Source organism: Dipodomys merriami, unplaced genomic scaffold (assembly GCF_024711535.1).
Source record: "Dipodomys merriami isolate MVZ:Mamm:240054 unplaced genomic scaffold, mDipMer1.0.p SCAF_94, whole genome shotgun sequence".
Classification (NCBI taxonomy): Eukaryota; Metazoa; Chordata; class Mammalia; order Rodentia; family Heteromyidae; genus Dipodomys; species Dipodomys merriami.
This window is the reverse complement of record NW_027206557.1, coordinates 1,005,752-1,030,533: the sequence shown is the minus strand read 5'-3', so window position 1 is coordinate 1,030,533 and position 24,782 is coordinate 1,005,752. Positions and strand designations below refer to the sequence as shown.

General features: G+C 42.0%; 1 protein-coding gene across 7 annotated transcripts in view; it reads right to left on the bottom strand.

Annotated features, from left to right (window-relative positions):
* Window positions 1-24,782, bottom strand: part of Elmo1 (engulfment and cell motility 1) — a 444,820-nt gene that overhangs the window by 318,105 nt on the left and 101,933 nt on the right. The window lies entirely within an intron of this gene.

The window sequence follows — 24,782 nt, the reverse complement described above, 5'->3', positions numbered from 1 at the left end:
TATTTCTTTATTGGAGGTACTCAGGGTTCATGCTTGCTAAGCAGGTGCTTTACCATGTGAGCTACACTGCCAGGTCCTTTCTATACTGCTCATTTCCAACATAGGGTCTTTTTTTTTTTTTTTTTATAAGCCCAGAGCCCTAGGACGTAGCTGGGATGGCAGACCTGCACATCTTTATGGTCAGTGTGACCAGCAATGACACTGTCTTCCAGCAGAGAACTCACAGCTTGAACTGAAGGTTTTTGTTTGGAATAGCAGGACCCTAGCCTAAAAATAACCAGTGAAAACCAGACTAGAGTCATGGTTCAGTGGTATCATGCTGCCTAGCTAGCACAAGACCCCTGAGTTTCAATCCTAGTACTGCCAAAAAGAAGAAGAAGAGAAAAAGGAGGTGGTTCTGATTTTGTAGATTCTACACCAGAATCACAGCAGAGATACTGGGGTTAGAGCACTTGTCATCTTCTAGCTGCGTAACACTGCCATAAGCAGCAGAAGCGGCCTCTGGCCTGGCCCTCCCCTTTGAAAAGTGGGTATAGCTTGGGCTTCCCCATCTCCTTGTGAGGAGAAAAGTTCAAAGCAGTGCCTGGCACACTGCAAATACTCAGGGGGAAAAATAACTTTATTATTAAGCACAAACTAACATCCATTAGAAAAGTACAATGCTGTGGCCTTGTATGTTTTCAACTAAGCCATTCTTGTAATGTGGTAAACAAGAATGAAGATAAAATCTCTGGTACCCTACAAAGAGCCACACATACACACACACACACACACACACACACACACACACACACACACACACACACACACACACACACACAAACACACACCTCTTCTGTATGCAGAACAGCATGGCCAGAATGACATTCTGTAGAGCTGCTTTACATCAGAACCTGCCATTCTCAGTTAATTTTTACCCCATCCTCTTTGTCCCTTCTAGAGGTGCATTTGCTAATTTAGTCCTCCAAGCATTGTGCTCTGTATGTGCATGTGCACACATATCCACTCAGTGCATATGATTTTACTTATTTATTTTGCTTATTAGCCATCTTCCCTCAACCTCAGAATGTCACCTCTGTGAGCTGATAGTTTATCCCACTCCATTGTTATATCTATGGAGAATGGTGAACTTGTATGACCCAGTCAACATGCAATAAGCATTGGTAAATAAATGGCAAAGTCTCCACATCAGGCTATAGACAGACAGGACTAAGTTCTATCTTCTGGACATTCAATAAAGTAAGAGAGACTGTAGTGTAATCATTGCATCTGTACCATGAAGGGGTCAGCAAAAAGAAAAAGTGATCAGTATAAAAGAGAAAGTAATCAGTAATATACCAGGCCAGGCGTGTAATGAAGAGATGTGAAGGAGGAGAAAACATAGATCAAACGCTTTTAGTGCAGGCAGTATTCAAGGAAGTCTCTTCCAGGCCACACACAACACTTCCCAGAGAGAGAGGAAGAAGCACTACTACACAGGAAAGGCCAAATACATCATTATTTATCAATGGAATACTATTCACTCAAACAAAGAATGAAATTCTGCCATGTGGCACAACATAGATAGAACTGGAGGTCATTATGTTAACTGAATGAGGCAGGCACAGGACTATAGTACATGGTCCCATTCACCTGTAGAACCTAAAACAACTCATCTCTTGGAAGTGTGCATAGAATGGTGGATCCCATAGGCCAGGGACAGCAGTGCTGAAGGGAAGAAGAAGAATGATCAATCATTAAGTACTGTTACAGTTGGATAACAGCTAGAAGTCCCTGTGTGCTAATGCACGGTAGGGCGAATATTTCACAAGAATAGATAGAAGAAAGGATCATAAAGAAATGATAAATATGAGTTGGGTGCTGGTAGCTGACATCTGTAATCCCAGCTACTCAGAGGTTGATATCTGAGGATAAAAGTTCAAGCCAAAAAAGACTCTGAGAGACTCATCTCCAATTAACCACCAAAACTCCAAAAACGGAGGTATGGCTCAAGCAGTAGAACACTAATCTTAAGTGGATGAGGAAAGGTAAGGAACAGCACAAGACCCTAAGTTCAAGCTACAGTACTGGCACAAAAAAAAGGAAAGGAAAGAGAAAAAGAAAAGGGAAAGGAAAGAAAAATACAAGAAGGTAAATATAACTAGCCTACTTTAAACATCATGTTATGTATATACATATAGAGACATCATCCTGTACCCCATAAACACATACAATTTTGATGTTTTATGTATCAATTAAAAGATGAAAATTTTAATTTAAATCTTAAAAATCTGTCCTAAGATATTCCCCCACACACAGAATAAGTATTCTAAATGTTGAGGTGATAAAGTCTGCAGTAAACAAAACTAATTTTAGCTCTTCAAAAATGAAGAAAAAAGCAGAAAGAATACTTATGCAGAGAAATATCTTCCTGCACATTATGCAGAAGGATGACAAGCAATCCAGGGAAAGGCACCCAAGGCCTGCTGTCATCCTCACACTGCCCACTGTACCCCCTCCACCGCCCCCACCTTCCCCAGCCATCCACAGGGGCTCTGCATTTCTTTACAGAAGCAACCCATCCACTCAGCATCCATGTAGATAGTATATAATAACGTCCTGCAGAAAATCATCACCTCTGTCCAATTTCTCCCCCTCTGAAGTTTGTTCTTCCATATGCCAACTTTCTACCTCATCAGACAAATGAAGAATGGTGACCTGGTCCAAAATTCAATTTCTATTCCCCTTACTGTGATTTAGCAATTACAACAGAAATTTCCAGGCAAAGGACATGCCTATGATTTCAAGGATGCAACTCTCTACTTCTCCTCACCACCCCATCCCTTCCACCATCCTGGCCTCCCCCTATCTCTGGGCTGAGAGAAGCCTTTTAGTTTGGAGGCACTGCTATCCAGTAAGTCTTCTTCAGCCACATTACTTAATCATTCCAGAGACTGGCTTTGATTGCAAATCTGCTCCTGTTCACCCCTTCGGGGTCCCATTTGCTTGATCTTCACCCTTCAGGCTAATGAAGCAGTTGAGGACCTTGTATGATAACCAGTTGCTAGGATACAGAGCAAAGCCTCAAGACAGAGGACCACAGAGCTGACATTTAAGGAGGAATGTTAAAAATACCCTAAAATAAAATCTGATTTCCCCAAAGAACCAGGAAGGGGAAAAAGGCAGAGAGGTGAGTGTGTAGAAGAAGGAAAGAGGAAATGAGGTCAACTCTTGTAAATACTTTTCCTGTAACTAACACTGGACCTTTTGGGGACAAGATCTTCACATCATAGTCTATCTATCAGTGGAAGGAAATGTGGTTTGACTTCTTTCCTAATTTTTCTTTCACCCTCTCCACTAGATTTTGTTCTCTGTTGTCCATCTCTTTTAATGGTTTTACTGTAGAGAGCTCTGAAAAATCCTGTGCTCAATTCTAAAAAGAAAAAAGAAAAGAACGAGACAGGTATTAAACGCTATCTGTTAACCAACCACTATGGTCTGTGAACCCAGAACAGGAATGTGCTTGCTCCCCAATGAATGGATGATCTCTCTCACTCTGTAACAAGATCAAGTTCAGGATGAAGGGACGGAAGGGGTAGGCAGCTCCCAGGAGTCCAGGAATGTACCAGCATCTCACAAGGCTGACCCAAAGACCATCAGGAGACTGTCCCCTTCTGGGTTTTGATCACATCCTTCTGAAGGCAGAGAAATGTTTTTCTGGAGACAAACCAGTTTCCCTTAAAGGAACATGCATATTCATAGGTCTTCTACAGCTAAAAAGACAGAACCACCTACTAATTACTCCCTTAGCCAACCTCGCATGACAGGACTGAATAATTATCACCCCTTGTGCTTGGTGCTTAGGTCCATGATCCAAAAGCCAAAACAGAACCTGATTGACGTCCAGATCCCACTAAGATTAAAAGATGTATTGACTCAATTTTCTTTTGAAGTGACATGAGGTAATTATTTAGATTTGAGTCTTGGCCTTGGATCTAGCCAGTGGCTGGGCACCCTTGCACAGCAGGAGAGGAGGTCAAGTATAATTAGATTTCTGACCAGGTGCTGGGCTGGGCTATTTTTATGGGGTAAGGATGGTGGGCCCATTGTGGCTGGAAAGCCTGACAGAGTAGGAGGAAGGAAGCTGTAGATTGGGCCTGAGCCAACTGCCTTCTTGTATGACCTTGAACATGTCAATGAACTTTGGCTTCCTTATCAACAGAATGGAGGCTAGGAAGCCCTTGCTAAAGGTCAATTCTTTTCTATTTTATTGTATCTCTAGTACAATAAAGAAAGAGGAAACATTTGAGGCTCTTGAGCAATACTGCTGATAGAATGAAAGTGTGTTAGGGAAATAAATCTGTCATAAGAAATAACTTGAGGAGACTGAGCCAGGGGAGGGAGGCTTTGAGCAGCTGCACAGGTCCTGACCTTGCAAGTGTTGGCTCTGGGCACTCATATCTCAAATTAAACAATCCAGAAGAGAAAGCCAGACCTAGGAAGTTAGTAAGGAGTGAGGTCTATGGTGAAGATGTCCACCTTTCCTTTCATAACTCTTGAACTGTGTTTAGAGATGCATTGTGGTGGATGACTCTGTTTTGTGTAACAAAGATCTTTTTTAAAAAGGCCAAATTCAAATTGCATTTGCAATTTTTTAAATTCTGCACATCTTTTAAATTTTTATTATTAAGTAGTTGTACAAAGAGGTTACAATTCCCTAAGTCAGGTTGTGAGTAATATGAGTATCTTAACAGGTTAGGGCCAGCATTTAAATTTTTATCTTGTTAAAAACACTGGAGTTGAATGCACGCTTTAGGATTCAAGTTACATGCTTGCTGCTTCTTAACCCAAAATTCATCTCTTGCTTCTTAACCCAAAATTCATCTCCCTTTGGATGTGCTTTGGGACACAGAAGATGGACCTAGGGCTTACCAGTTGGGGAACTGAGAACCTGCACCAGGAGAATGCACTGGAAAAATTTCCCCCAGGGGCAAGGAGAAGGCTCCCATCATAGAAGAATCCATACAGAAGCCCTCAGGTCTCCTGCATCCCCAGATCCTGCTCCTCCTTCTGGGAGTCAATTCTAAGGTCACTAGGAGTCAATTCTAAGGTCCCCAGCACAGGTCATCTGGCCAAGTTTATGTCCTCAGACCAGTTTTTGCATCACAGGGAGGTGGGGAGGACCCCAGGGGAGAAGCAGGGTCTGCTCCCCACCCCCATTACCTCACACTTTTTGTTTGTTCTGGTCCTAGGGCTTCAAACAGGGCTTGAGCATTTTGTCTAGGCTAGCTCTACTTCCGCTTCTTGATGGTTAATTGGAGGTAAGACTCTCAGGGACTTTAACATCAATGCTGCCTGTCCTCAGACAGGCCACATAGGCTCTTTTCTGCATCTGTTTCATCTAGACCTACTAGAGCCATTTCAGCCCCTTTATTCTGTTAACCAGCTTTGACTCATGGCCAGTTCTTTAAGTTGAACATCCTCTGTTTAAATAAATAAATAATGGTATAATTTCTGGTTGGACCCTGACTGATATATCAAGTGTTCCAGATGGTCCCCATACAAAGGAAAATTTAAAGTAATTATACTGAAGCAGGCCAATGATATACTGCTATTAAAAAAATGGTTTGTATTATGGAAACATAGGTCATCACATTGCAAAGTCACACAGTCAGGTTATAACACTGCACAGAAGCAAGAGTCCAGAATACAATGAGTGTGTGCACTGGGAGATACTGGCACCGAGGCAATCCCTGTATAATGCTACTAATGATAGGAAGGAAAGGGGAGGAAGGGAGGGAGGGAGGGAGGGAGGGAGGGAGGGAGGGAGGGAGGGAGGGAGGGAGGGAGGGAGGGAGGGAGGGGAAGAAGCCCAAAAGATGGCCTACATGATTAAGACAGAAAGTAACTTCTGGCAAGTTCTAGACAAACTTGCCCAAGCTACGTGAATCACACTGAACTGCTTCCTTTTACTCTTGGGGATAGAGCCTGCTGGCCAGCCCCTCCCACTATGGCCAACTTTAACCGAGCCACCAATCAAAGGGCAAGGTGCAAATATCTACTTTTGAGTTTCAGTGGATAAGGTAATGCCTATAGTCTCAGAAAGCCACCAAGTCTGGAGGCAAAAACTGTACTGACAGGGGAGATGTTTATGCTTGAAAAATAATAAATTAAAAAGTTGTAAAGGGTCATTGGCAGGGATTGCCAAGGACATTTACTTCAGCTAGGAAAATGCCACCTCCATGGCCAGACCCAGGTAACACCAAAACAACAACACAACAAGTGGCAAGCACTTGCAGCTGAGAGCTAAGGGACTTAGTATGTGAAGCACCCAGGGGAGCATGGCCAGGATGAAGTTACATAGGGCCACATGGCCCACAGAACAGAAATAACCTAGCAACACTAAGTAGCAACACCAAGTTTTAGGTGGGCCTAGGGCAAACCCAAAAGTTTCAATGACTCTTGGTCATGTGGGCATGTGCCATTCCTGAGACACAACATATACTCATAATCTGAGTACCTGGCATATAGTAAATGGATATAATTGCCCCTCAGTGCCAAAGCCCACAGATGTTCAAGCCCATTGTTCAAAAAAAGGTATAAGTAGAGCTTCTTATGTCCTTTATATTATCTCTAGATTGCTTATAATCTCTAATTAATACAGTGTCAAGGGTATGTTGTTAGACTGGATTGTGTGTAATAACAAGGGGAAAAAAATCAGTGCATACTCAGTCTGGAGGCCTTTTTAAAAATCATTTTCGACCCAGGGTGAGTTGAGTTGAATTCGTCTAAGCAGAGACCACAAATGCAGAAGGGCGACTGTACCTGAGCACAGTGTCTCTGGGCCTCCCTTCCCACACTGCTACCTGAAGACAGTTCCCACACTGTCACCGTGGGGATTAAACTAGACAGTACAAATAAGGGCTCTGCTTGACATGCTCATGAAATATGCAAAGGCCCAATTATCACTCATAAGAAGAGGCAGATTCTGCAGCCAGACAAGAGGAAAATCTGCCTCAGGATGAAGAGAATCTCTGACTGAGGAAGAAGACCAGAGAGGCATACTTGATGATGTCCAGGCCTGAGACAGTAGACTTTTAGGGTTCTCTTTGCTTTTCCCTTTCTGGTCCTGGGTGTTTAGGGAATCTGTTGAAATCTCTGGTTCTCTTCTCAAAATGTTTGTAAGTACATAAAATAAAATGCAGATGCTTGCTAAGAAACCAAAGAGCCATCCCAATATTTTAATCGGTTTCATAGTGATATATAATCAATGCAGGGCTGAGACAACGTCTTCTGTGTGAGCCAGACAGTATTTTAAGTGTACTGGGACAGGAGGGATCAGCTACAACAGTGACACATGGATGAATGGATATGGCCGCATTCCAGGGCACTTAATATGCAGAAACAGGTGGCACCTCAGATGTGGTTCAAGGCTGTTGTTGCTGACTTCTTCATTAATAAAGAAGAATAAATAACAAGATTTGTTAGGAATTCTAGTAATCAGCATGATCCCTAATCAAATGTAATGGTCATAAATGACATTTTAGATGTGAAAATGGAACCAGGTACCTTGAAGGGATGAACAGGGCTAGGAAAGATGGGGAGAAAGGGGAAAACAATAGATAGGGAGCCACTGATCAAGATGCATTGTACTCATAAACCTATATGTTGACTAGAAAGCGCTGTAGATTACTGAAAGATATCTTGAAGAAACAAGTAACATTTTAAGGTTAACTGTAATGAAAGCAGCAAATACCTCTCATCTCTCTCAGTGACATAGGGGCACAGATTCTACTTATATTGTCACGGTTTCTTGCCATAGTAAGATTTTCATACAACTGCAACTCTATTCTCTTACAAGTTCAAGGATAAGACGTTACAACAATGGCCTTTCATCACAGTTACAAGAAAACCCAGATTCCTCTCATGGTTTAGAAACTCAGACTGGGGTGGCCGTGGCCAAGGTCTCTCTGGAGCCTTCTCCCACCCAGCCCAATGTCCTGTCCTTTGTTCTATCACACGGGTGCTTTGACACGCTTCAGGGATGGCACAAGCTGTCCCCTTCCTGGGAATGTTAGGATCTGGCTCCAGGTCAATCTTAGAGAGACAATCCTTACAGAGAGTACCTCAGCCAGGATGGACAGCCAGGGCTTTGCATGGAAATGCAGATAGTCTCAGGGAGAAAAGACAAAATGTATGGATGCACAGCCTTGACATTGACACCGACCTTCAATAGCACTCCTGCCTAGTTTGTGGGGATTCACACGGTTGGATCACACTAAGCCCCTTACATCTCCAGTTTGGCTGCCAGATCCCACTGCCAATGGCCTTATTTGTTTCTATCCAGCTGATTATAAACCTGAACCCAGCCAGATCATATTTCTAGCCCATTCTTAAAACTATATTCCAGGACAGCCTTTCAGAATAAACCAAAATAGTAACAGCCACCATACTGTGATTCTGTAGCTTTATCATGTTACTCACTTTTAAAAAATAAATACCTCGCCAGGTGCCTGTGGCTCACACCTGTAATCCTAGATACTCAGGAGGCTGAGATCTGTGGACTAGGGTTCAAAACCAGGCAGGAAAGTACACGAAACTCTTCTCTCCAAGAATCACCAAAAAGATGAAGTGGAGCTGGAACTCAAGTGGTAGAGCACTAGCCTTGGGCAAAAAAGCTCAGGACAGTGTCTAGGTCCTCAGTTCAAGTCCCAAGACAGACACCAGCACCCAATAAACAAACAAATAAACAAATATTTTGTTCATTTTCTAAAAATGTCCTGTCTTTTTCCACACTCACCAGAATATATATTCAAAGGAGAGTGGCCATTAGCCAGGCACCAGTGGCTCATGCACATAATCCTAATTATTCAGGAGCCTGAGATCTGAAGACTGAGTTTTAAAGCCAATCAGTACAAACAATCCAAATCTTATCTCCAAGTAAACAGCAAAATACTAAGAAGTGGAGATGTGGCTAAAGTGGTAAAGAGCCAGCTTTGTATGAATAAACAAGTGAGAGTATGAGGGCCTGAGTTCAAGTGCCAGTACAAACATACACACACATACACACACACACACACACAAACACACACACACACACACACACACACACACACACACACACACACACACACACACAGAATAGTGGACATCATCTTTTGTTCAGCACCAGTGCCTAGAGCAGTCAACCAATGCTTTCAAATGAATGGAATAGGTATTTTAATCTTAGTGGAGCCTGGAAAAATAATCAAAATATATTACACACTGAATCTAAGGGGCCACTTACATCTTCAAGAACAGAAATAACCAGAAATAAAACCATATACTTACAGTCATCTGATATTTGATAAGGGAGCCAAAGATATAGAGTGGAAAAAGACTTTTCAATAATTGGTGTTGGGAAAACTAGGCATCCATATGCAAAAAAAACTAAAAATGAGTCCCTAATTGTCACCATGCACAAATATCAACTCAAAGTAGATCAACTGAAACTTTGAAATTACTGCAAGAGGGAGTAGAAGAAACACTGGAACTCATAGACATAGGCAGAAACAATTTTTGGAAAGAGTCCCAGGGGCACAGCAGATAGGAGAGAGACTTGACAAATGGGACTACACCAAACTAAAAACTTTCTGCACAGCAAAGGACACAGTTACTAAACTAGAAAAACAGACAACAGACTGGGAGAAGATCTTTAACAGCAGTACATCAGACAAAGGCTTAATATCCTATATATACAAGGAGCTCAAGAAACTAACTCCTCCCAAAGCTAATAAACCACGCACTAAATGGGCAAAGGCGCTAAGGAGACATTTCTCAGAAGAAGAGGTAAGAATGGTAAAGAAACACATGAGGAAATGCTCAACATCCCTGGTCATAAAGGAAATGCACATCAAAACAACTCTGAAATTCACCCCAGTTAGACTGGCCAACATCATGAATTCAAACAACAAATGTGAGAGGACATGTGGGGGGAAAGGAACCTTTTTGCTATTGGTAGAAATGTAACCACTCTGGATGGAAGTCTGGAGGTTCCTCAAAAAATTAAATATAGATCTTCTCTACAACCCAGCAATACCACTCCTTAGCATCTACCCAGAACACCATAAGCCAGAATACCCTAAAGACACCTGCACAGCCATGTTCAATGCTGTATGATTCGCAATAGCCAAGTGTAGAAACAGCCCAAATGCCCTACAATAGATGAGGGGATCCAAAAAACGTAATACCTATACACAATGGAATTGTACACAGCTGTTAGAAAGAACAGTATTATGTCATTTGCAGGGAAATGGATGGACCTAGAACAAATCATGTTAAGTGAAGTAAGCCAAGCTCAGAGAGAAAAACAGCACATTATTTTCTCATATGCAGAAGCTGGATCTAAATTACACTGGGACATAATATATTATACAGGTCTCTAGGCATGTACACACAGTGAGACCAAAGGGGACACTCTGGAGAGGAAGAGAAAGGCATAATGCCTATGTGCATCTGGTCATATAAAATAATATTTATTGAAATTAACTTCAGGATATGAAAACAAGAGGGTTTTTTTTCTTTTCTGCTGTTTTTGTTTTCTTTTCTTTTTGTTCTGTTTGTTCTCTTATATGTCTTTGGAATGTAAGGGGAGGCAAAGAAATTGAGGGATAAAGGATGGACAAATGCAGCAATGATACTCACTAGACACTCTGTTGAAAATGAACTATACAACTTGTGGGTGGGGATAGGAGGGAAAAACAGAGACAGGGAGGGCTGACAATGTCAAAAAAGAAATGTACTCTGTTTTGAGCATTTTCAAATGAAAATAATTTTTAAAAAAGAATAGAATAGAATTGCCCTTTCTCTTCCCGTCTACAAACAAATCTCAAACTATCTTTCCTTTTCCTCCCTGTCTACTTCATGATTATTCCAAGGTGCATGTGTCTCTACACATCTTTTAAGAGAAAGAAGCAAGAACATTGCTCAAGTTCCACTATCAGACTATGTGTGTGAGATGAGTCTCAAGTGTAATGAGACATCAGCTGACTCCTGCTGGGACAGCTCCCAACATCTGAGGCCCAAAGTCCAGAACCACACTCAGAAATCCAGCCTTCAGAGTCCCAAGAAGAAGGGTCCCTGTATGAGAGACTGGACAAGGCCGTTCAGAAAACAACATCTAGACTCTCAGCCAGAAGGTAACCAACTCAACAGCACAGGGTAGTAAATAGATGGACTGCCACTTGAATCCCACTGTTCTACCTTTTCTCTTTCCCCTCCTTTTGCCAGAAGAGAAAATGCAATCTAAGGAGAGTTTCCTAAATAAGTGAGTAGCAAGCACACTATGTGTGAGAAGAGAGTTAAACAACCAATACTTTCAAAAGTGTTGAGAAACCACATGCAAATCAAGATCATAATGAGATACTATCTTACCAGTCATGATGGCTATTGCAAAAAGACAAATAACAACAACAAATCCTGATGAGGATTCACAGAAAGAGGAATCTAGACACAAGTAGTGAGAAAGCAGTATTACTACAGACATTTGGGACAACAGTTTAAATGTTCCTCATAACACTAGAAATGGAGTTACCATCTGGTCCAGCAATTCCGTACTGATTCTACGTCCAAAGGAAAGAAATCAGTACGGGAGGAAGGGAGTGTAGTTGTGGAGATGGGAGGGAAGGGATGGTAGGGAAAAAACAAAGGAGGAGGCAACAATGCTTGATAAGAAATGTACTCATTACCTTGCTCATGTAACTGTAACCCCTCTGTACAGTATTTTCACAATAAAAAACTTATTTTTTTAAAAAAAGAAATCAGTATGGAACAAAAATGCAGCTGGATACCAAGAGCTCATGCCTGGATTGCCAGCTATTCAGGAGACAATCTAGAGGAACCAAGTTTGAAGTCAGCCTGAGCAGAAAAGTCTGTGAGACTCTGTCTCCAATTAACCAGAAAAAAAAAAAAAAACAGGTTAGAGGTGTGGCTCAAATGGTAGAGCATCTGCCATGAGCAAATAAGTGGAGCAAGTACAAGGCTAAGTTCAAATCTTGGTACTGGCAGAATAAAAGGAGGAGGAGGAGGAGGAGGAGTAGGAGGAGGAGGAGGAGGAGGAGGAGGAGGAGGAGGAGGAGGAGGAAAGATGGAAGAGGAGGAGGAAGAAAAGGAAGAGACGAGGAGGAGGGTCTAAGGAGAGGGGAAGAGGGAAGGGAAGGGAACTAGCTAATTCAATTAGGATAAGTCTGATCATATTAAAATGTCTTCATAAAAGCCACCATTGAAAAATACTTCTTAATAAAACAGCTATGGCCCGTGTGGCAATACATACAACAAAATATATGTCCACCTCCCATGAATCCATCCTGCAAATCTGCAAGCACAGAGGAGGCCTCTGCACAATTAAACTGAGATTGCACAGGCAGCCTGGCTCGGAAGGGAAAGCTGAAGAGGAAGTAAGCACAGGAAAAGATGCTCCACCTCCGTAAATGGAAAAAGACAGACGGCAGCCAAGAGAAGCCAGTGGCAGCCCTGCCCAGGTGCAAAGATCAGCCATACCCATACAACAAGCAGGTATCTGAATGCCCTGCCTGCTGTGGGAGGCTCTGAAGCTGGCAGGGAAAGGCAGTGTCCACCGAAGGGGTGATGGGTGTCATGTCTCCAGCAAGGCTTTTCACATCTATTCTAGATTACATTCTACAATACATACAAGCACACACACACAACACAGCATTATTGTAATGACAAAGTTAAGAAAACAAGGGATTATCTGTAAGAAAATGGGTTAATCATGCCATGGGGACACCACACAAATCCATCTCCAAAATAGTTCTCAGAGGGGAAAAAAATCACATTACAAAGAGTTTCCTATATTAGGCTACTGATTATGTAAATCTCCCCCTCCCCCTTTCTCTGTCTGAATCTCTGTCTCTCCCATCTGTTGTGGGGCTTGAACTCAGGGCCTGGGCACTGTTCTAGCTCTATGGCTGTGTTTTCTGGTGGTTAACTAGAGATAAGAGCTTCACAGACTATCCTCTAGGGGCTGGCTTCAGACTAGGATCCTCAGATCTCAGCTTCCTGAGTAGGGGGATTACAGCACCAGCATCTGGCTAGTGATATAAATCTGAAAGCCCAAACAATTCTATATAGTATCGATGGATATGTACCTATGTATAAAACCTATCAAACATTCATGAGAATCATATTCATCAAGCTAGGCACCAGTATCTCACTCCTGTGATCCTAGCTATGCTGGAGGCATAGATCAGGAGGATAGCATTTTTGACAGTCTGGGAAAAACATGTTACTAAGATTCTATCTCAACAGAAAAATCTAGTGTGTTGGTGCATGCTTGTCACCCCATCTACTATGGGAAGTATAAACAGGAGGATCATGGCCCAGGCTGGCCCAGGCCAAAAGAGAGGCCTTATGCTACAAGTCACTAGAACAAAAGGGATGAGAAGCATGACTTAAGTGGCAGAGTACCTGTCTGCACAATCATGGACATATAGTACCTCTTTTCAAGGTAGAGTAAGATCTCTGTCCTTGGCTCTGTCCTCACTCTATCCACCTAACTGATTACCTTTCTTTCATCCCTCCTCTTCCTTTAGGATTTTTTTTCTCATGTCTATCTCTTGTGTCTGACCTCGGGGTGTTGTACTAGCCCATTAAATGATTATTGTAGGGCAACTGAAGGACAAAGGAGAGAAGATCTACATGTGTTTTTGACCTTGAGGAGCAAACAGTAATTCTTTTCAAACTAGAAAGACATCCTTTACCCTTCATCAAACCATGATGGGTTCTAACACACATTGTTAAAACAGAGAGTAAAATAGAATACAGACTAAAAATATCTACAACAACAATTGTTTCATGAATCTTTCATCTTTACCCTACACATAATCTTTACCCTATACACACATACACACACATATGTGCACATGTGTACATACTCACAATGTACACATTGTGTCATGAGTCCAAAACTTTGAAAAGCAGAGTCTAACAGTTCCTTTAAAAAAAATACAACAAAGCATAAAAATGACCAGAATTATGCTTTGAAGATTTGCAAGTAAGTTTCTAAACATTTGTGAGGAGTAGCAGAGCCAAGCTTGAAACTAATCTTGTATACTGATAACAACTTTTTGTTCCCCCTCCCCCCTTGTTAGTTGCTAGCATCATTGCAGGGAAACAAGGGCCTGTCTTTGAGAGCAGCCTACGTGTCACTCTTTATGCACCCTGAGCCTCATACAGTTAAAATGTTTTAGTAGCTGAGTCAATGTATTCATTGGTTTAATAGCTGAACTGGAGAACATGGAATTATCATGACCTCTGGCATTTATCTTTGCCTGCAATTCTAGAAGCAGCCCTATCTTACCAAACACTAGCAAGGGAGCCCAACCAAGCAAAGTCAGCTGCCTGTGTAATCATCCTGTTATAGCTTGTACCCAACAGTCAGTGGTCAACATTAAATAACATGTCATAAAACCCACCGACATCTGAGTAATGCTGGTGGCGGTCACTGCCCTTCTTCTCCCCCCTCAACTGATGTCTATCTTCTAGCTTCACTCTGAAATAAGCACATAGGCTTCCAACTCCTCTCTGAAGCAAAAACACCCAACGAAAATGATAGCCTCCATCCCTTCCTCAAACTCTAATTAGAAAATTCTGGAAATGTTTTCAGAGACTTCAGAAAGTCCACTGCCAGTTTGAGTCACTACAAGCAGCTTCAGCAGGATAATGATAGGGTGGCATGGATGGGATAGGGAATGGCAGCTGAAGGCCAAAGTCAGGGCTGGATAGCACCTGGGGAAGTCAGGACAATTGAAGGGGGGGCACGTGCACACACATGTGCACATGTGTATGCATGTGTTCGATTTTCACAAAGTGTACTTGATGGATTAAGACTGAGTAAAGGAAGCCTAGAAGAAATATGTACCATTCTAACCTGGGCACGCTCTGAGAACCAGAAGCCAACGACTCATTATCCTGCCCTTGGCTGGGGAAAATCCAGTATCTTCTGAAAGATTACATACTACTAAATATCTTTTGAATTTCTGATAAGAAAAATGCCAATGTAGGTTGTAGTGACTTAGCTCAGTGTCTTTCCTGTTTGGAAAATGGTTGCTAATCTGAATTTGTGCCCTTCCAAACCCACGTACAAGTCCAGTTGTTTCTTAGTCATTGGAAAATATGTCAGGTGAATAGAGTACCTTTTCTAAAATTTTATTTTATTGTAAAGGTGATGTACAGAGGGGTTACAGTTATATAAGTAAGGCAATTAGAACATTTCTCTTCAACAGTGTTAGGGGACAGGGGGAATACAATCAAGGTTTCTAAGCCAGTGCCTATGTTTTCCTTGGTGGAAAGTCTGAAGTATTTTTGTAAACTCACAAATCTGTTTCTCTGTGTCTACTGATTCTCAGAGCCCACTGTGTGAAATCAAGAACTGAAGGAAGGTAAGCCACACGAATACTAATGGACCCTAGCCCAGGGTGAAAGAGAGAAAAACTCACTTTCACAGAATTGTGCAAGCACAGAAGTTGGGAGGAAATTCTCTCTCCCCCAATCACAATTTGGTCTCTAGCATTAACAAAAGAACTGGACGTGGGCCATAGAGGCTAGCTCTGATGAGTGAACAATGAAAACTAAGAGATCGTATATTAAAAGTAGACATTATTAGAGATTCTTTGCTACCTTTGAACTTGGTTAACTGCTGCCATTGTTTGTTTTGTTTGGTGATAGGTTATATATACACTCTAAGGCACGAGGTGATCTCTGTATTTATTTCCCTACCAACCATTATTGCCACAAGAGGTAAGTTTCCACAAGTGACCACATTTCCTAAAATACATTGCTTATTCCAAATAAAAGCTATTTATATCCATGGGGCAAGATTTACTTATGATGTTATAACATCTTACAAGTCCCTTAAAAAAACCTGCAGTCAATATCAGTCCAGCACGGATTTTATATGTTCATGAATCCTAATGTATTTATTTTTCTGTTAATTTTTTTTCATCAGTTGTGAGAACTAAAGGCAAACTAACTCCCAAGCACTGATTTAGGATGTAAGAGGAATCCTAAGATGGATTTGCTTGTTCCCCAACTCCTCCACTGTGCAAATGAGAATGATAACTGAATTAACCATCATACAGAATTGATTAAGCAATTGATTGTGCTTTTTTATCTTACAAAGAAATGGCAAGGCATGCAACCAATAATCTTTGAACACATACGTAGCATGTACAAGGAACCAAGTAAGACATTAGGGAGGAACATGTAGGGTTGTTTTTCATTGTGGTTACTGTTTTATTTTATTGTTATTGGTGTGTGTGTGTGTGTGTGTGTGTGTGTGTGTGTGTGTGTGTGTGTGTGTGTGTGTGTGTGTGTGTGTGTGTGTGTGTGTGTGTGTGTGTGTGTGTGTGTGTGTGTGTGTGTGTGTGTGTGTGTGTGTGTGTGTGTGTGTCCTAGGCCTGAACTCATTTTTTTTCTCAAAGCTACCACTCTACCACTTAAGTCATATCTTCTTATTTTGTTTTATTTTTCAATCATCAGGCAGAATCCTATTGAGGACAAAATACAAATCACACAGTGACACTGTAATTCAGCATAATAATGAAGACATGTGTGTCCTACTAAGTTAACCAGGAACCCCAGAGACAAAAGTCTAAAAAAAAATCAATGATTCCCACAGACTCGGAGAAAAGTGGTAGAGATCTAGCAGATGCTGAATTTAAAAAATAATTGCCAAAATTGGAGCAAAGATAATTCAAAAGACAAAAATGCAAGGTTTCTGGTAACCTAGCCAACCTAGGATCCAAAGGGATACTATGGTTTGAATGTGTTCCCCAAAGTTCCTATGTGGGAAATATAATCTGCAAATAACAGACTGGGGCAGGAAGATGGGGTCCAAAGCAGGATGATGAGGTGCAGAGACCTGACCTGAGGGGTGCTGGAGGTTGGTACAACAGGAGTGGCTGTGCACATAGGTAGTGGAGTGAGTGGCTTCCTGGAAAAGCCAGTTCACCCTAATCTAGCCTTTTCTTGTATGTGCTTTCCTGCAATTCCATCTACTTCTATGACTGCTACAACAAGAAAGCCCTCACTTGAAACATGTGGTCTCCTGACCTTGACCCTCCTAGTCTCCGACCTCCAAAAAACAAATGATTCAGAAGTTGTGGTCTCCTGCTTAAGCAGGAGAAAATAGACTAAGACAGGAAAGGGAGATGGCTGTCCTGAAATGTGGTTATTTTCCTGTCTGTCGTCTCTTTATCCTCTGTACCTAGTCTGAAATGGAACAGGAGAGGAAGAAGGAAGAGAGGTGGAACTGAATTCCAAGTTAGGAAAGCTACACCAGGGAGACAAAGCAAGTGTACTTGGAGAATATTAACATGGTTGGAGAAAGCTGAGGTGAACAGCGAATAAACCTGAAGAGATTCACTGGGGCTAGACAGTAATGTCCACCCTACGTAAGAAGGCTAGATTCCAGTCTCCCTACAACAGTGGACACCAATCACAATGAGTCCCCAGCTCAGGAAGTAAAAAGGAAGGGTGTGCCTAGAATCCAGTGAGGAAGCACAATGTGGTTGTTCACTTCCTGTAGGAACTGGAGGAAAGAACCAGAGGCTGGTCACAACTCCTGCCAGAAGGCTTCAAACACACCCACCCCCGCCCACACCCCCTAAAATGTCTCATCACTGGGCTTAGAAGCCTGAATAGGATCTCATTCTACTTTTAAGTCTGAGAGCTAGTGCTTAGAAGATAAAGAAATACACTGGTAAAAATATCATTAATAAATAAAGCACTGCAGAAACTGAAAACACATTAGGAACAATGGTTAACATTCATCATCTGTAATCTCAGGTACTCGGGAAACTAATTGAGAGACTTAAAGTTCAAGGCCAGCTTGAGCCACCCCCTCCCATCTCTACCAACAAAAAGCTGCGCAGGCTGGTGTGTGGCCATCATCCCAGCTATATGGGATGCTTGGCTAAGTATAAATGTGTGGTCCAGGCAAGCCCTTGCCAAAAAGTGAGAGCCTACTCAGAAAATAAATAAAGGAAAAAAGGGCTAGGAGTATGACTCAAGTAAGAGAACACCTGCTTATTACCAAGCAGAGTTCAAATTCCAGCACCATCAAAAAAGATAAAAGAAAAATGAATAGCCACCAGTGTATACTCTACCTGGCTAGATTAAAAGATGTGTGAATTCTGTCTCAACAACCCTGCTTTAGTAAGAGTTTAAAGACTATTCTGAAGATTTTTCAATATATGTAGAATCAGACTGGTCAAATTATAAACCTAAGTGATTTGAAAACCATACCCCAACAATCTCACCAATCCTGATGCCTTCAGTAATCAGCAGTACCAATGAATCAACCCCTAGACTCAAAACTCTAGGTAGTGAGAATGTGTCCTAAATTCTCTTTCTCATCCCAGCACATAGGAACTTGTCAAATCTGGGCAAATAAATTGTTCCTCCTTTAAAGCCTTGACCAGATCTATCTGAAAACATGACAGACATTTTTAACTTATTTTTCTGTGACTATGTTAGAAGCATTTGGTATTTAAAATCAGGGCTAACTTTATCCTAAGTTAGAAGTAAAGAAGAAGTTATAATTAGATATAAGTTAGATAACTATTTATTAACATTATATCATTTGAGCAAAACACTTCATCAAGAAGACATCTCTGTGGGAAGAAAGAAACACTTTTCCTCACATTAGTGTATTACCAGAGCCCTAAGCCAAGCTATCAAAGAACTAAGGTTTTTTAAAGGCAGACATTTCAGGACTATGACTTAGTCCCATTTTTCCTTAGAATCAAAACTATTACCTAGTTGAATGCTAGTGCCTATAATGTACCTATAATCCTAGCTAATCAGGAGGCTGAGATATGAGGATTCAGGTTCCAAGCTAGACACCCTTACCTCCAATTAACTAACAAAAAGCCAGAAGTAGAGTGTTGGCCTTGATCAACTGATGACTTTAAAGGCTCCATTTATCCTTTCTCCTTGCTTCTCATCTATGCCTCAATGTCCCCCCCCTCCCAGACACAGTTAAGATGGACACGCACATGTGTCCTTTTGTGCCACTTACTGTCACTGTAATCCAGCAATACAGGGAAAATGTCTGTGACAGTTGTAAAGTTGGAACTCTTCCCCGAGCTCAGCCCAGAGCCTGGCACACATAAGGAATCAATCGAGTTGCTTGTATTGAATGCATTCATGCGTGGGTATTCCCTCCCAGCCTGGTCATTTGCTTCTGGCAGCCATGCATCTGGAGCTCACTAAGTTCAAGACAAGCAGGCTGACTAGCAGAGTCCCGTGTTTGTGTTTAACAAAGGCAGGGTACAGACACACAAGCAGGCAACAGGACAGCCTTAAAACATTGATAATAGAAGTCAGGCTTGGTCAAGTATGAGAGAATGGATTCAGCAGAAGGGCATGTGTTTCAGAGGAGACCGAAGTCACAGAAGTATCAGGAGGGGAAGGAGGACCAAAAGGAAAACATGATAGAAACAAGAGTCAGGAAACTCAGAAGAGCTGAAGGACCAGGATTGTAGCACATTGCTTCCACTCCCCTCTGTCTGCCAAAATCCAGGCCTGAAGGGACTGGCCCAGTCTGTAGGTCTGACTGTGCATGACCTGACTGAGGTGTATGGTTTACTGAGGAAGCAACAACAACTTCTTGTCCAAAGGATCCAGAATTTTACAACTGGTGGCAGAAAGGATAACTATTTCAGAGCTCGGAAAGCTATAAACTTCCTGGACTTGGGTTTGTTTGCTCAAATTAAAATGTCTGTCCTAGGAAAGGCTCTGTGATTGGAGGTCACAAAGATCTATACACAGTGATTTCAGTCAGGGGCACAACTGACCAATCACAAAGCTCCTCTCCTAGGGAGGCACAGACAGGAACTCACAATTCCTGCACCAATCCGCCCTCCTCATATATACACAATCCTTTCTGGAGGTTTGTTTTACTCTGCTAATTTAAGGCTCAATCAACCAAAGCACTGAACTAAACCCCACCCAATGATGTCTGGGGTGGAGGCAGAGGCTACCCACAGTCATGTCCTCCCCATGACTCTGAGAAGGTCCAGGGCTGTCTGAGGACCTGTAGACCAAAGGAGTTGGGGAGGCAAAATGAGGGTGAGCCCAAAAGGACCCCACTTCTTCCCAAAGGCTCCTAGCTCAGCTTTCCAGGAGGCACCTGGATGAGGCTCACCTGATCTCTACCATGACAAGTGAAGGCATTTATCAGTCAGATGGAGAGCACTTTGGGCATTCTCAGGCTCTGCAGTCCTCACAAAGCCTCCATGACTGTAGGTATGCAACCTCCTAGTGCTTCCTGCACTGAGACCTATATGCTGGGATACCCAGCTTTCTGCACAAATAGGGTAAAGAAAACAAGGCAGTTTCCCATGTGCTAAACAAGAATGGCATTAGTACACCTGTGTGTACACACACACAGACACTCACACGTGCTCTTAGACAGCCAAAGTAGAACAAAGGGAAGTGAAAGGCTCTGTGAATCTCTGCTGAGTGTGGATGTCCACACACATAGTGTCCACCCCATGAGAAATCATACCCTGAAACTGGTAACCAGGACTCTCAGCCTGTAACTTCTGTATTTAATCTCCTGAGACAATCGATATCCTGAGCCGGAATCCACAGAAACAAATGGGGCCCAGATGGTGGTACAGAGGATCTCCAGGAGAGACCAGCAGGGCCCACCCACTTCTGACCTGAATAACCTGTGACCTCATTGTCTCATTGCTCTGCTACAGTGACCATAACACAAGTCTATGTGACTCAAAGGAGCATTCTCTCCTTATAATTCTTACTCAAAAAGCAAATTTTATAGAAACACGTGTCTCTTTTGTTCTCTCTCTGTGTCTGTCTATCTGTCTCTCTCTCTCCCTTTCTCCTCCCCTCCCTTTTCTCCCTTTCTCCCTCAGATATCACCCCCAAATAAGTAACCTTCTGGAACAGAACTTGAACTTACACATAACTAAATTTTACCTTCCTCTAATGCATGCATGCATGCATGCATGCGTGTGTGTGTGTGTGTGTGTGTGTGTGTGTGTGTGTGTGTGTGTGTGTGTGTGTGTGTTTGTGTGTCAGTCCTGGGACTTGAACTCAGGGCCTGAGCTCTGTCCCTTAGCCTTTTTGCTCAAGACTAGTGTTTTACCACTTGAGCTACAGCTCCACTTCTGGCTTTTTGATGGTTAATTGGAGATAAGGATCTCATGAAGTTTCCTGTCCAGGCTGGCTTTGAACTGCAATCTTCAGATCCTTTCCTTCTGAGTAGCTAGGATTACAGGCATGAGCCACCAGCTCCTGGTCTCTGAGGCTTTTACTTGTAATCTATACTTCTGTAGACTGCTACTTAACATGCCATTTCTCTCATTGAACTGAAAAGCTCCAGTTCATGGACCAATACACAAATGAAGGCTTTTGCAAAAGGAGCTTGAATAACATGAAAAAAGCAAGGGAAATGCCTTCCTGGCAATATTAGAAGAGAATTGAAGAAGAGAATCAATAACCATGAGGTGGGAGAAAATCACCTCTTTGAGGTACTAGAGCAATTTTTTTCTCCAACAGAAGGAGGGAAACCACCTCACCTATGCATCAAAATCAGTAACTAATGGCACATGCAAGTTTCAAACATGAATCACTGGTTTCCGTGGTGATGCAAATATTGCCTAACAACTCACTGGTCAGTAAGTAACCAAGAAGACAGCAAGGAGGAAATTCAAGAATGGAACGAGGTCTCTATTTTCAGGAATATTTGCAAGAGCCTATATGAACCTACAGAATACTACAAGATAGCCCAGCTTCCACTGCACAGAGGCAAGATTTACCAGCCTCTCCTGCTGTGTGAGTCCAGCTCTTTGTCACACACAAACACACACAAAGCTAGAACCAGGAACAGCTGCAAAGGAAGTGATGACATTTTATTTACAAACACAGGGTTACAATTAGAAACACAAGTCTCTAATCTTTCTCTGCTACTTCCCGCTGAGACCTGATAGCACATTTAGATGCTCTGTCCCTTTCAAACTAAACAAAACAATTTTCAGGCTAGACCCAGGGCACATGGCTCAAGTGGTATAGCACCTGCCTATCAAGTGTCAAGCCCTAGGTTCAAATCCCAGTAATGCCTTGAGATAATTTCTCAGTAAAAAACAGGATTTTACAAAAAATAACTATGATATCCCTTAGAAGCATGTTTTCTCTTCTTCTGAATAGATTGGATTTTGTAAGAAGGTATGAATTTATTTAGCGTTGCAATAGTAAAGGTAATGAATGGAAATGCATATATATGCCCCAGAATCAAATTGGGTGATAACTTCTGACCAGCGTACACCATCCCTTGTACACAGAGGCCCCCGCTATACAGAAAAGAGACCACAGAGCAAAATACTTTCTTTGAGTAGTGTCTGGATTGCCTCCAACAGAATTTCCTAGAGGATTCTCTAAACTAAAAATCCTACCACATAAACACTGTCTAAACTTAGAGCGCAGGCCTGCTCACTCAGAATCTCTGGGGCTGAGATTTGAAAATCTAGACTGTAATACTTTTGTTCAGAAGTCTGGGGACCTCATAGTTAGCAATCCAGGATAAACTAAGGCCCCTAGACTATAGGACAGAAGATAGGGCAATGGGGCGGGGAGGCAGGGGAGAGGGGACGCAAGCCAGGATTCATCAGTCAAAAGAAAGACTGCTCTGACCACAACTCAATATAAAAACTAAGTCAAACTACACAGATGGTGTGTGTGAAACAAATATTTCACAAACAACACAGGTGATATATTCTCTGTACTAGTTATTCTATTATTATAGTCTTGTCACTAACTGAAAATTGATCTCAGTTTAGTTTATTTATATTTAGTTTATTTATCTCACAAATAAGATGTAGTATAAAATTAGTGAAAACGAGTGAGAAAGTGGTGCAAACGGCAAGTAAAGCCAGGAAACTAAAGGCTGATGGAATGAATCAACAGCAAACCTAAATGCAACAAGGGAATCTAGTCCTCTATCTAACTCTCAGCTTTCCAGCTATCAGGGTAAAGAGAAAAACATGATCAATTACAAACATTCTAGTATGCATCTGGGAAGAACAAAGCAATGGCTAAGAAGCACTTCCAGGACTCTGGCCAGCCTTCCACACGCTAATCAAATGTTCCCCACACTCTTCAGGGTGGAGAAAGTAAAACACAAGTAGGGGTCACATCTTTTTCTGCTGTTCTCACCTTCCAAGCCTTAGATTACCTAATTCATCCTCTACCCAGAGTACTTTGCACTCACATCCCTCCCAGTGAAGGCTACCATATTACAAAGACATTCCCTGGGGGCTTCCTCTCTCCACATAGTCATCACCCACAAATACAGTACTGGCTCCTCTGCATTTCAGTGAGTTTGTCCTAAATATGAGCTGAATGCTAATCCACTCTAGATATTTCCATAAAATCCTTGAAGCACAAAAATCAAATCTCAACTCTTGACTGCTGAGTCAAGTAAGTGACACTGGTATAGTTGTGTGATCTCAATGATCCAGCCTCTCATCCATTATATTAACTTGTGAGAAACAAAAAATCAATAAACAGGGGCTGGGAAGGTGGCTCAGTGGTAGAGCGTTTGCCTTGCATGAATGAGGCCCTCGGTTCGATTCCTCAGCACCACATAAGCAGAAAAAGCCGGAAGTGGGACTGAGACTCAAGTGGTAGAGTGCTGGTCTACAGCTGAAGAACTGGGGGACAGCATCCAGGACCAGAGTTCAAGCCCCACAACCGACAAAAAAAAATCAATAAACAAACATAAATTTGCTTGGCTCAATGCACCTGGTACCCATTAAGTAGGTGCTCTGCGAATGCTAGATTCCCCTTTGCCCATCAGAGATCTTTTGAGTACTAAGTTTCCTTGCTTCTAGGTCCATTTATAGTTTTCACAAATCACTCCAAATTCAAGCTTTCTAAAGAGTGTGAAGATCACCCAGGAAAAAAGTTGGTTTCCAACAGTCATAAGCAAGTGACTACAAAGTGCCACATGTGACAAGATTTCCTGTCACTGTTCTAAGCATTTAAAAAAATAATAACACAGGGGAAACTGAGTGCTGCTACCTCACTCTTGTAATCCTAGTTACATCACATTTCAAAGCCAACCCAGGCAGTAAAGTCAGTGAGAGTGTTACCTCCAATAAACTACCAAAAAAACCAGAAAGGGAGCTGCAGCTCAATTTGTAGAGCATTAGCATTGAGCCAAAGAAACTCAAAGACAGCACCTGGGCCAAGACCAGGGGAAACAAATTAAGGAGAAAATAAAAATCTGAGGCAAGAGAACAAACTTAAGTCATCCAGTATAAAGTAAATTCTCTAACCCAGCAATATTTAATTGTTAAAAAGGAAATGTAATTTGCTAGCAGGATTCAGAAACATACTTAGTCTTTACTCTTGAATAGATTAACTAATTTCTTATAACAAGTAGTAGAAGGGTTTTTTTGCTGTTTTAATTTGATTTTACTTTTCTTGGGGCCCGGTCATGGGACCTGAACTTTCCCTCAGCTCTTCAGCTCAAGGCTAGCGCTCTACCACTTGAGCCACAGCCCCACTTCCCGCTTTTTTTCTTTTTTCTTATGTGGTGCTAAGGAATCAAACCCAGGGCCTCATGCATGCAAGGCAAGCGCTCTACCACTGAGCCACCTTCCCAGCCCTTTTTTTTTTATAGACCCTATTTTTATGGACGGTAAAGACATAAAAAATGTAGCATGCTAGGCCCTACACAGAAGAAACCCCTTACTATGTGTACTGTCCTTCAGTGT